General features: G+C 34.1%; 3 non-coding genes across 3 annotated transcripts; 1 reads left to right on the top strand and 2 right to left on the bottom strand.

Annotated features, from left to right (window-relative positions):
* Positions 1-72, bottom strand: TRNAT-CGU (transfer RNA threonine (anticodon CGU)). The gene has a single exon. It is a non-coding gene; the product is annotated as a tRNA-Thr (tRNA).
* Positions 73-1281: 1209 nt separating this feature from the next.
* On the bottom strand, positions 1282-1353 carry TRNAT-UGU (transfer RNA threonine (anticodon UGU)). Its single transcript has one exon. It is a non-coding gene; the product is annotated as a tRNA-Thr (tRNA).
* A 6489-nt stretch (positions 1354-7842) lies between these two features.
* On the top strand, positions 7843-7914 carry TRNAT-UGU (transfer RNA threonine (anticodon UGU)). The gene has a single exon. It is a non-coding gene; the product is annotated as a tRNA-Thr (tRNA).
* Positions 7915-12544: the final 4630 nt, after the last annotated feature.

The following is a 12544-nucleotide window of genomic DNA, read 5'->3' as shown; positions in this document are numbered from 1 at the left end:
TGCCTTCTGTGAGGTTTGAACTCACGACCCCTGGTTTACGAGACCAGTGCTCTGCCACTGAGCTAAGAAGGCTGATACTCACAACTCTGGTATTTACGAAGGTCAAGTAATAAATTACTATCGCTTAAGCGTGTTTCTGGTTTGTGAATAAGCTTGTTCCAAGGTACATTTAAAATATTAGCCTGTAATAGAAAAGCGATAAGGTTGTCTTTCTCAAAGCATTTTTCAAATCAGAAAAATAAACATTGTTGTACCTTGAAAAATACGTCATAATTAAGGAAAGGAAGTTCATGCATTTGCATATTTGTTCTCTATCGTTGTGTGAATATGCTGAAGGATTATCTACATAAATCACAAATTTCTGAATACAATGATATTACTTTTATTGTGCATAAAAGTGCATATTTTGCCTTTATTTATAAAAGCATCATATTTTAACATTTATGCAGGGAAACTGCATAGGCCTATTATATATGTTTATTTGTCTTTTCCTCATTTTTAAAAGTTGTGTAATCTCGTAAATACGATTTATTTATGTTTATGAATTTTGAACGTAACGATGGCTCCCTCATAGGGAGCCTCTCAAGTTAGCTATTGATATTCATTTACTGCAGTCTTTAGCAGATTTCGATAGAGCAATATCCAGTTTAATATCAGTTCCAGGAAATGTAGGAGATAAAGTGAACGAGAAAACAGCAAATATTCTTTCCAAAAACCCTGGCTGTTATCAACTTAAAGCAATTCAAGATATTCTCGAAGGAAAAACACCCCAAAAACCAACAAAATTTTCTATAGAACAGCTCACCGCTTTTGTGCAAGCCCCTCTTACTTCTTGTGACGTAGAACGAAGTTTTTCGCGCTAAAAAACCTATGCTGAGAGACAACAGGCGAAGAATAACACAGAAAACATACGTCACTGCTTAGTTGTGAACTGTAACAACATAAATGGAGCATTCAGCAATGAGGCAAGCATTTCAAAATCTATAGACTAAACGTATCTTATTATTCTGTTAAAATAATCTCAGACTGATAATGCATATTTTGTAGCATATTTACCTATTTTTACGGCATAAATGCATACATATTCTTCATATTTTTAGGGCATGAACTTCCTTTCCCTTTCGTAATAAAGCATAATATTATTTAGACCTACTCTATTATGTTAATGCAAACGATGTTTTATCATACCAGACGAGTACACAGGTCTCACAAATTATTTTTTATAACAAATTCTAATTCTAATTAAGTTAATGCGAATGATAAAGCGTACAAAAATTTACATGCCTCCTGTGAGGTTTGAACTCACGACCCCTGGTTTACAAGACCAGTGCTCTGCCACTGAGCTAAAGAGGCGACGATAGGTGACGTCCTTTACTGTTGCCTATTACGTGTAGCCTATCTCTCGGGCGACTCAGTTCTTACAGGAAATGACTATTAACATGAAAGTGCGAGCTTGTTGTTGAACTATATCTGATTTGTAGTTTAATTTGCTCTTTATGTATCATGTGGGATTATATTAAAAGAATTCCAAAGTAACATATACCAGCGAATTCAGCAATCGCCAGTCAGGAAGTCAGTCAAAACTAAGCAATCGCTAAGTCAGTCCAACAGTCGAGTCACAAATAGTCGATCAATTTGTCGGAGTTTGTGAATGGTTGGTCAATGAATCTGTGAGTCAGTCAATTAGTCGGAGTGAGTCAGTCGATCAGTGAGTATTACAAGGGCATCTTGCTAACTTTCTGGTATATAAAGTAACCGCGGGTAATAAGGCCCACCTAAGAAATAAAATGTTCTTACTTCGAACTGCAGACGTTTAGCAATTTTTAAATAATGGAATAGTATAGTTATGCTATAATATTTTGCTTCAAAGAAATATTCGGTAATTTCATAGAAGACGGGCACTTGGTTGAATGTAGTAAGCATTACCAACTTTCTTTACTTCAGAGTTAAATGTTAGTGGTCTTTTAGTGACTTTTATGTTTTAGTTCTAGGATTTTGAGACTAGCTGTCGCCGTGATTTTCTTTCGATTTGATTGGTTATAGTTGTCACTTGTTCTAGAATTTTCATTAATTTTGAATGGATAATGACGTTGTCAGTTGTTCTTGGTTGTTTGACGTGAGCGGTTGTTATATTGTGTCTGATGGCTAAAAACTATTGAAAGTTTGTCATTTTATGATATTTGTGAAAGATGTGTGAACTTAGAACAAAGTATTAAATTTTGTGTCGATTTTGGTTTAGTTCTTTCGCTGGTGAGAATTGTGTTGAATGTTGATGAGAAAACTGTTGTTATGTGGTTTAAAGGAATTATTTACTGAATTTTCTGTATAAGTTAAGGTGTAATAAGTGTTCGAAGAGAATTTCATTTAGTGTAAACACATGGTTTATTTATGCGAAGTTGACTGTACGACAAAGTGTTGGTTCAGTGTTTTATTGCCTGCCTAGTTTGTTTAAATTGCCTTAAAGCCTGTGTCATATACTTGAAGTCAAGTGGTTGTCGCTGAAGACTTCAATGAGAATTGAATTTTATTTAATAAGGTGATAAATTATGATTTGTTTTGTGTTTTAGTGATTTTTGGGAGTAAAGTGCGGACGAAAACTGCCAGAAAAGTACTGCCAACTATGAAGTTCGAATGCCACCAAACGCCAAAAAAATCAAAGGTGAAAAATTAAATATATTTTATTTTTTTTTGGAGGGCTTGTTCCTCTTAAAAATATGGATATATATATTTGATTTTCCATTTTTGTTTTTGTGATGTTTGGTGACATTTGAACTTCATAGTTGGCAGAACGTTTTTGGTAGTTTTCGTCAGCCATGTTGGATTTTGCCCGTCTTCTAGGAAATTACCAAATATTCAAACAGATATATAAATGCTGTCAGCAATGAAAATTAATATCATGTCACTGAGCCTTATATCCTGCTGTGACAAATGATAGGACCCACAATAAAGAATATAAGTATTAAACACAACTTGGACATACAAAGTCTTCGGTGTTTATATCACCACATATCGCTGTTTTTATCAGTGAGACCTACACATTCATCGTGCACCCAACATTAACAAGAGACACACACTTGCATATCTGCAACAATTCTCTTCGCAAACGGAAGACATCCGCGTCTCCTGGGTGTTTCCAGATCCTGAAGTTGATGGTTCACCCAATGTTCTTCTGCATTAGGAATTGTCATTCTCTCGTTTGCTTCATTTCTTGCAAGAAGATTGCGGTTCAGAGTTTGAGCTTTATAGTTCAGGGATTTCTATGAACTTGTGGGCGTTTCCACTTATTTATTTCATGGGCCTTATTTCCTGCTCTGTTACTTCGCGCCAATTTTAGGTTATGTGGTGCTTATATGATCATTAGCGAAAGTTTCACGGTAGCCACAAACTTCTTAATGTTTACACAACAACGTGCATTTAATATTATATTCATAACATACAGTAAAACGGTTTTGCAAAATTTTATAATGAAAGCAGAAATAATCACACATAATTTTGTTGCCACCAGTCAGCTACACACAAGAACGAGAATCTAATTTCTTTATATCTCAATCGAATGCAAGAAGAATTAGGTCTTAAGGGCTGTTGGTCTCGTTTGCAAAAGTGTATAACTAATAGAAAAACTAGGTAGTGGGCCTTATAATCACCAAGTAACCTTGTAGTTAGTTAACCAACAAATATTAATAAAGTCTAAAAGTCCTGTAATGTCCTGTAATGATGCTGCATGGAATTCGAATGCGCCCGGTTAATCAGTGTGTTACTGATCTGTCAGTTAATTAGTGAGTCAGTCGATCAGTGAGTCGATCGGTTGGTCAATGGTTCGGCGGGTAGGCTTAGGGCTAATCGTCGATAGACCGATCAGTCAGTAAATCAGTCGATTGGTGAAACCGGTCAGTGAGTCTGTCGGTCGGTCAATCAGTAAGTCTATAATTAAACAATGGGTAGATCTGTAAATTAGTGAACAAGTAGATTAAATAGTGAATCGGTCAGTTAGTGTACAGTTAGACAGTCGGTCGGTTAGTCAGTGAGTCGTAAATAAATAAATAATTAGTCAGTCGATCAGTCAACGAGTCGGTTTGTTAGTAGAACTGGTTTGTGAGATCATCGGTCAGTGAGTCGGTGGTCAGGTTTAATCATCACGTAGGCCGATGAGTCAGTGTGTTGTCGGTTAATGGCGCCGGTTAGTGAGTGAGTTGATCAGCCAGTGAGTGAATCGATTTGTTAGTTGGACCGGTTTGTGAGTCTGTGGGTCGGTGGCAAGATTTAATAATCGAGAATGTCGATTATTCAGTGAGTTGATAGGTTACTGGCACCGGTTAGTGAGTCAGTCGATCGGCCTGTCAATGAGTTGATCAGGGAATTAGTGTGTCAGTCGATTTGTCATTGAGTCAGTCAGTGGAGCAGGTTAGACCGGTCAGACAGTAACTCGATCGTCAGAGTCTTATTAACCTGTCATCTCGTCAGTCATTCATAGAATAAGTCGGTCTATCGATCAGTTAGTTGCTCTTTTAGTCAGCCACTCGAACTTTGAGGAGTCTATTGTAAAATGAATAAAATTCTTTAGACCTTCTTTTCCTCAGAAGATATACTGCATAGAAACATTGTTCTGCTCATCATTAAGTCGTATTTTGTTAGTAAAGCGCAATAATAATAATAATAATAATAATAATAATAATAATAATAATAATAATAATAATAATAATAATAATAATAATAACAATAATAATAATAATCATCATCATCATAATAGTAATAATAATAATTATATATAAATAGGTTTATGATGATTGACGTCGACTTCCGATGTCCAAAGCCCATTCTTCTCTGTTGTTTCACTGTCCTTGGAGGTATCTATTTTTCATAGCTTCCAGGATTCCCTCAAGCCAAATTATTTTCGGTCTTCCCTTTTTTCTTCTTTTTAGTGGTACCGTACACAGATCAGTACCTGTTTAGACAGTTTATCATTGTTCACACGCTGAACCTGTCAGCTGTTTAGTCTCTATTTCTTCTATGATGCCCTCTTCATTTAAGGCCCGGTTCACAGGAGCGGAATGTCTGCGGAACGGCAGTCGCGCGGCGGCCGCACCATTCTGAGGCCACACGAGCGGATAAAAGACGGACGGAAGGATTTGAGGTGGACAGTCGCCAAAGCTGCTAATCACCGTGCAGTACTAGTGTACTTCGAAATGCAATTATTGATAATAAAAGTAAAGATGAAGACATTGAGTGCATCCAATAGTCAACAGTCATTTATTACAAGGAACTTTTCATGTGTTGTTTAACTAGTTGCGCAAGGAGGAATCAGTTTATTTTAATTAACTTCAAAATGACATTTCCCAGCTTCGATGAATTTTATTGTATCATATTCTGAAATGCCTTCAGAATATATTAACGTAAGATTGGGTATACTTCCAATAGAATGGTTTCTGTAACATTTATGGCAAATTAATGTCAATGCATTTAATTGTTGAAATGAAACCGCAATAAGTAATAAGTGCATTTAATTTCGTATTCACTTTGGAGAACATATATTACTATACGTATATTGCTGGTACTTAGTTGAAGGTAAAAAGAGAGGGATTAGAAGGAATTATCAATAATAAATAGAGTTTACTGGAATGAAATATGTTAAGATTACCGTTTGTTTTATTTTCAGAAACTGAAATGTTAACAGTGTTATCACTTTTTATAAAAACACATAGAGACATTAATGACGTAAAAAGTAAATGTTATAAATTAAAATAATTTATGTATTATTTTATAGGTTTATGCGAGAAATATTTGACAAGACTACTTATTAACACATTTCCTTTCTGCGTCGAAATGTTCCATGAAAGTGAGAAACAGTACACAACAAATTTCATACCATGCTGAACATTTTTTGTTTCTGTCCTTGTACTCTTCATTTTGAATGTCCTAAATATTTAGCCTTTTCACATTCTCGATCATCTCAACGTCAACTTTCTCTACATCCATATCACTCATTGAATACGATCACAATGTGCAATGCACCACTACAAGTTAAAAAATTGCAATAGCCAGTACTGCAATACACGTGTGATATGTCGACTGTGACTCAAGCAGAAGTTACACAGGGTTTTTCTCGGGGTACTCCCGTTTCCCTCTATCATTCCATCAACACTCTCCACCTTACCTCATCTATCATCTGCAACAGTAAAAAATATATGGGGGTGAAGTTATGGAGGTAGTAGGGCTTATGGATTTCCAATGCTGATATAGGAAGGGTTTGGGGCTCAGATAGGATGCCTGTCTGTCAGCCGACGATGACAGGAAGGGCTTTGGGCTCCTGCCCCTGAATCTTATCAGGCTACTTGTCCGTGAAATCGGACCTAGCTCTATTAGGGGCTGATGCAGGATGGCCCACCCGTTAGCATAAGATTCATGAATGTCACTCAGGTCACCTGCCAGATTTGGACAATCGTCGCATATAGACCTATAGACATACAAAGGGCCAAAGCATGCCTACGGTATCGAGTCCTGCTCTCGTAAAAGCCAAGATATGTCGTCTGGACACTCGCCGCCGAACTGCCGCGTCCGCTCGTGTGATTGACACAATATAATTCAATAACCCATAGCGAACTTGCGGCCACCGTGCGGCATCCGTTCCGCTATGGGCGATGCGGCTGGCATGCGGAGACGTTCCGCTGCCGCAGGCTGTCCGTCCTGTGTGAACTGCTACATTTAAATTAGTGTGCCATAGAAAATGGTGCGGCCGCCAGACATTCCGCTCGTGTGAACCGGGGCTTAGCACACCCATTTTCCATTTTATTATTTAATTTCTGATGTTATCACGCCTAGATATTCCGAAGGATCTTCTTAGAAAATCCATTTCTATTGTTTCAATTTTCTTTTTCAATATATTTGGGATTTGCCAAACTTCTGAAGCATAAGTCAAAATGTCTTTTATTATTGTGTTAAATATTTGAAGTTTTCTATTTTTTGTTATATATTTACTCCAGATTATAGAATTTAAAGCATTTATTGCTTTATGGGATTGAGTGATTCGTTCTTGTATATAATAATACTAATAATAATAATAATAATAATAATAATAATAATAATAATAATAATAAAAATTACGGTATAAACAACAAAAGAAGTCCACGTCACATTGCATGTAGCCTATTAATATTGCGAAACTGACAACTACTATAGGAACTAAAATTTCACTGTGACACAAATTGTCACCTGGATGTATTTTTAAAGATATAATAACTTTTAACTACAAATGTAAGCATGTATAAACTTAATTTATTTCTCATTTCTACTAATTAATTTATGTTTTATTAATGTAATCATTGAATACAATTTGGTCAATTCGTTTTTAATATATTTAAAATTAACATAAGCTTATTTCTTATTTATTTAGAGTATCAGTTGATGATAGCTCTTAGATTTAATTTGAGATTCACGAATTCCAACTCTGAAGAATTCTAAAGTGACTAATTTTGAATGGCTTCCTTCTGGGGAGAAAAAAAAGATAAAGAAGCTCAATAAAACTAATCCTCTCACTAAATGAGAGGAAGCCAGTCAATATTTACTAACAAAGTTTCGTAGTTTTCTATTATGGAGACAAATTCCTCTGCGGGCAAACATCCTGTGAGTTTGCAAAGTTCTGTGATGTAGGTAATAATAGGAAACAAACAGAAAATTGGGATTAAAGCGTAGAAAAACAATAATTGTAGTGCATTTGGAGCGCGATAGTAGCTGGCGAATCGAATCGAGATTAATCGAATAATTTGAGCCAAGAAAGAGGAAAAATATTAGCGAAAAAAAGATGTGAAATTCCTTATCACTATAATTTTAATCACCCACATATCGCCTGCCTTCTTAGCTCAGTGGCAGAGCACTGGTCTTGTAAACCAGGGGTCGTGAGTTCAATCCTCACAGAAAGCAAACTCATTTTTGAAAATGAATTTAATATTTTAGAAAGAAAAAGTTATAATGCTTCATACTCACGTCAATTTATTATTACTCTGACAATCACATTTTATCCTAAATAATAATTGGCCTTCTCACACTCTGTGTTCTAATGCATTGTAGTCGTTCATTTTCAGATACTGATTTCAAAGATAACAATTTATTTTGAAAGTTTCTATTTATTCTTGCTAGTATTTACTTTCAAATCTTCCTTTTCATTTTTAATTTGAAACAGTCGGAAAGAGATGGAATATCACTTTTACACATCAAATAAATAAATGAAAATGTACGTGAAGTCCAAAGATTCCTAACGACCAGAATAATATTTCCTCTATGATAGCTGAAATTGTGTTACCTTCGTAAACTAAGGGAACTGAGTAAAATGTCAGACTACATTTTACAGTTTGCAAATACAAATTTATTTAGTAAATACTACAACATACGAATTGTGTTATGAACTGTATAAATAAAAAGGCACGGAGGAAACCTTAGATTATTAAAAATTAATATTCTAAAATTTGAAATGGCCTTTTGTTGGCATTTCATACTTACAAAAGATTGTTCGGATACTTTAATCCAATTCTTATGTCTCCTCCAGCATTTTGCTACGCGTCACCATTATCCTACCACTCTCCATCTTCTTGACTAGACATTAACTTGCAGCATTTTGCTACTCGTCACCATTAACCTATCACTCGCCATCTTCTTGACTAGATATTAAACTTGTTTAGGGTAAGACTTATAACTTAGTAAAACAATTATGTACGTAACTTATACAAAACATTTACTTTCTAATTCTATACTTTACAACAGCCACAACACTACACCCACTACTATCATAATCATTGTCCATTCTGTTTGAGGTTGACAGTCTTTAGTAAAATTTAGTAGAGAATCTGAATGAATAATAAATTTAAATTGAGTATTATAATGTTAACGTAATAATCAATGAATAATTTAAAAACATGAATATAAGAATTGAATCAGTTATCAAGTTTATATGGAAGTATTCTGGGTATTGAAAGAGAACATGAAAACACGTTTGGAAATGTCGTTGGCTATTAGTAAAAATTGTTCAAAATAAGATATGAAATTGTTTACTCTAATAACATACAAGCATTTATAATAAGAAAAGTAGAGACATGTTTTAAAGCCCATATTACAAGAAGGAGATCTTAATCTAAACTGTACTTTGAGTGCATACTTCCTAAGCAGGTAGAAATGAGTGGTTGCCACTGCACAAAAACTATATGCATCACGACGCTGTCCTCATTGTTGCATGCCTGCGTGCACTTTCTGCTGGGTCATGGCCTATAGATGGAGCATTTGTTGACAGCACGCACTACAAGTACATTTTCGCCTCAAGATCTACTCGTACGTGTACAGGAACAAATAATACAGAAACCAAAGCTGAAAGAACAACCTTACAGTATACTTGATTGGCGTTATGAAAAGTTCACTTTATATTATCTACGTGTAATTCGTTCGCGTTAAATCATGGGCTCCTAACATGCACGGGTAGTTACCGCGGTGGCATCTTGACAAATGTATGAACTTTACTTAGGAAACAAGGAAGGATATGCCGCACTGAGGGAAGAGGCCTCCTATAGCTTTAACAAACGATGCAAATTCTTTCAAGAATGGAGCTAGAAATAGGGTTTTCCGTTACATAGCGACATTGGTAATTTAATGTATTCCTTTTTTACCTGAAATTCTTATTTCGTCATTTCTACGTTCCGTCATATCATTTCACCGTTTCTAAATAACCTCTATAAATAAATAAAGTTAAGCAAATAATTAAAAATTGCAATAAAATAATGTTATAGTCTCTATATAATGAAGTTTATATTACATTTATTGGCGAATCTTCATCCAAGAGGGTCCCAGTGTCGCTGAAGTATGATGTCATTATATATAAATAACAAAAACTAGTAGCTTAAAACATTATGTTAGCCTTACAAACATTATTTTAACTTAGGCTAGAACAGATAAGTAATTAATTTCGTATGAATATCAGCTCATAATATTTAGTAATTTTTAAACCAATAGATATCACCCGAAGTACGATCGTAAACAACAGCTTTTTGAGTATTTTCCGGAAGAAACTGAAAACAACTACGACAGTCAGAGATTGATACTGAATCCGCTGTGTTCAACTGACTGAAATTCTGAAATATATAGAAGAAAATGTCATTGAAATTTGTACCTACTGATAGAATGTTGAAACTAGATTTTTTTTTTTTTTGAGAACATAGACCTATTTTACATCAAGAGAATATCAACATTTGCAATCTCGTATTTATGCTAACTAAATTTCTCGTTTATGATTGTCATCAAAATAAAACCGAGAAATCACTTTGAACTTGAAAATGATATCAATGTGTGTATGGAATGCTTAGTACAGATTTGATACGCTAGTTTCTGAAAAAACATACATTTATCGCATTAATTATTTGTTATTTTTATAACTATTGAAAGAATTTATTTTTATGTTCAGCGTTGTTAATTTTTATGTTTCTAAACGCAAAATAAATGCATTTTAATAAGGCGTCTTTGTTTTGTTTTGTTTTGTAAATCATCTCGCAACCCCCTCAGCTCTTTACAAGACCCCCACTTTGGGAACCACTGCCTTAGGCAAAGACTCTTTGGCCCCATGTCATTGAAAGTCTCACCGTGTTTGTGCGTCTCAGGCTGAAAAAGTGCCAGATTGAACATAAGATTCAGTCAAACTAGATTTATTTATGAACTATAATTACTCGTATTATTTACTTCAGTTTGTATATCTTCGTTACATACTTCATACCACTTAAAGTCATAACTACACCGGTGTCAAAATTTAGATGCTCAGCATATAAATGTCCAACCATTAAAATTTACAATTGTCACTAAAATTTTCAATCGGTTTTACGTACGCACACCATTTTATGAAAGATTATTGAATCTTTTTTTTCTAACGTGTTAAGTACGAGTAAGTATTTAGGTGAGAAAGATCGATTCATCCTGCAACATATTTTATTTCTGTCTACTCAAATTCTTCAAGCAAAATCCGAAACCGTTAAAATCAAAATCTCATATACCTATTTATTTAATGATTCGTGTTCCTTATCTCAATTGACGCCATAATTAAATAATAATAAATATATCAAAATTTGTCAAATTTCATTGTTGCATTGTATTTAATTTCATTATTATTTTTAAGCTACAAGAAGAAGAGGTGGTAATTTTGCGATAATTATAAATTACAAGGAAATTCGAGATCTTCAGAAACAGCTTATCTTCTCAGACGCACATGATCTCTACGGAATCAAATTTTGGACTTCATTCTTCAGACGACATCAGCTTATTGAATTTCGACTGAGGTTTTTAATTAATTCGTTCGTTCATTCATTTTTTTATTTATCTATTTGTGTATTTATTCAATCAATCATTTATTTATTTACTAATTCATTTATGTATGTATGTGTGTGCATGCATGTATGTATGTATGCATGTATATATGTATGTATGTATTTACCCCATTGTCTTGGTTAAAATTTTGTTATTGTGAACGTTAGCTTGTTAATTAATTAATACTTTAACCGGAACACCATATATTAACTTTATTTTATCTCTGAATGTTTAATAGTATCAATACGTAGATCTACAGTGCAAGTACTTAATTAGTCCCACAATAATATCAAGTAGCACGAATATATTTTACTTATTTTCAACTGCTATAAATTTAGTTAAGCTCTAAAGTTTAAATAAAATGGTATTAAGAAATTATCAACGAATTATAAATATTATAGGGTCTATTAAGAATAGATTAATCAACTGCTGTTTCATTTCATTGCATCTCTCTTCTCGTTTCCGTCCTTATTTTCTTCCTAATTATATATATATTTTTTTTCTTTTCTTTCTTTTTTACCATAATAAGAAATAGGTCTTCTTTTACTCGTGTTACACTCATTCAGAAACATACCTCTTTGCACCAACTGATTTTCTCATCTATTTTTTTATTAATGAGTATTTTCCCATTTTTTCCACCACTATGAAGCAGTGGTCGTCATGTCTCCACTACTAAAAGTAGTGGGGGTTCAAATCCTGATTAGATTTTTTTCGGAGTTTTCCTCAATCAATTCGAAGCAAATGCTGCACTCATTTCGTCATAATTAATTTCAACTTCATCTATCGTCATTCAATATTTTTAGGTCGACACATGGTGCAGCAGCATGTAGTACCGTTGACTTGCGTACAGATGGCATCGTTCTAATGAGGTTGCACAACTCTGAGTGGGACGAAGGGGCATTAAATGCTAACGCCATTTGAAGTGGAGTGTTGAGTATCTGAATCGATATATTGAACCAAATAATGTACCACTATACTTAAGAGATGCGGTAAAACGGACTTACGGTGATGCGTTGGTCGAATTTTGACAAAGTTTATCATCTCTTTTTTTTTCTTCTTATTTTCGCGCTAAAAATGTACGGTTTCGTGAAAATTTTATCTCAATATCTTAATTATAAGTATACTTTTATATAATTGATAGAAGTTGTGTTAATGTGGGTCTACGAGTTATGTAACCAACACTTTAAATTTAATTTTCTCAAAAATAAATTTTCTACGT

This window comes from Periplaneta americana, chromosome 4 (genome assembly GCF_040183065.1).
Source record: "Periplaneta americana isolate PAMFEO1 chromosome 4, P.americana_PAMFEO1_priV1, whole genome shotgun sequence".
Taxonomy (NCBI): domain Eukaryota; kingdom Metazoa; phylum Arthropoda; class Insecta; order Blattodea; family Blattidae; genus Periplaneta; species Periplaneta americana.
Note: the sequence above shows the minus strand (reverse complement) of the source record. Positions and strands in the feature narration are given on the sequence as shown.